This window comes from Penaeus vannamei, chromosome 38 (assembly GCF_042767895.1).
Source record: "Penaeus vannamei isolate JL-2024 chromosome 38, ASM4276789v1, whole genome shotgun sequence".
Taxonomy (NCBI): Eukaryota; Metazoa; Arthropoda; class Malacostraca; order Decapoda; family Penaeidae; genus Penaeus; species Penaeus vannamei.
In genome coordinates, this window is record NC_091586.1 from 117,501 (window position 1) to 119,096 (window position 1,596).

The window sequence follows — 1,596 nt, forward strand, 5'->3', positions numbered from 1 at the left end:
TTGTTGACCCTGAGATACTGCTTTCGTGTTTTTTGTTTACCCCGAGATACTGCTTTCGTGTTCTTTGTTGACCCCGAGATACTGCTTTCGTGTTCTTTGTTGACCCCGAGATACTGCTTTCGTGTTCTTTGTTTACCCCGAGATACTGCTTTCGTGTTCTTTGTTTACCCCGAGATACTGCTTTCGTGTTCTTTGTTGACCCTGAGATACTGCTTTCGTGTTCTTTGTTGACCCCGAGATACTGCTTTCGTGTTCTTTGTTGACCCCGAGATACTGCTTTCGTGTCCTTTGTTGACCCTGAGATACTGCTTTCGTGTTCTTTGTTTACCCCGAGATACTGCTTTCGTGTTCTTTGTTGACCCCGAGATACTGCTTTCGTGTTCTTTGTTGACCCCGAGATACTGCTTTCGTGTTCTTTGTTGACCCCGAGATACTGCTTTCGTGTTCTTTGTTTACCCCGAGATACTGCTTTCGTGTTCTTTGTTGACCCCGAGATACTGCTTTCGTGTTCTTTGTTGACCCCGAGATACTGCTTTCGTGTCCTTTGTTGACCCTGAGATACTGCTTTCGTGTTCTTTGTTGACCCCGAGATACTGCTTTCGTGTTCTTTGTTTACCCCGAGATACTGCTTTCGTGTTCTTTGTTTACCCCGAGATACTGCTTTCGTGTTCTTTGTTGACCCTGAGATACTGCTTTCGTGTTCTTTGTTGACCCTGAGATACTGCTTTCGTGTTCTTTGTTGACCCCGAGATACTGCTTTCGTGTTCTTTGTTTACCCCGAGATACTGCTTTCGTGTTCTTTGTTGACCCCGAGATACTGCTTTCGTGTTCTTTGTTGACCCTGAGATACTGCTTTCGTGTTCTTTGTTGACCCTGAGATACTGCTTTCGTGTTCTTTGTTGACCCTGAGATACTGCTTTCGTGTTCTTTGTTTACCCTGAGATACTGCTTTCGTGTTCTTTGTTTACCCCGAGATACTGCTTTCGTGTTCTTTGTTTACCCCGAGATACTGCTTTCGTGTTCTTTGTTGACCCCGAGATACTGCTTTCGTGTTCTTTGTTGACCCCGAGATACTGCTTTCGTGTCCTTTGTTGACCCTGAGATACTGCTTTCGTGTTCTTTGTTGACCCCGAGATACTGCTTTCGTGTTCTTTGTTGACCCTGAGATACTGCTTTCGTGTCCTTTGTTGACCCTGAGATACTGCTTTCGTGTTCTTTGTTGACCCCGAGATACTGCTTTCGTGTTCTTTGTTGACCCCGAGATACTGCTTTCGTGTTCTTTGTTGACCCCGAGATACTGCTTTCGTGTTCTTTGTTGACCCTGAGATACTGCTTTCGTGTCCTTTGTTGACCCCGAGATACTGCTTTCGTGTCCTTTGTTGACCCCGAGATACTGCTTTCGTGTTCTTTGTTGACCCTGAGATACTGCTTTCGTGTTCTTTGTTGACCCTGAGATACTGCTTTCGTGTTCTTTGTTTACCCCGAGATACTGCTTTCGTGTTCTTTGTTTACCCTGAGATACTGCTTTCGTGTTCTTTGTTTACCCCGAGATACTGCTTTCGTGTTCTTTGTTTACCCCGAGATACTGCTTTCGTG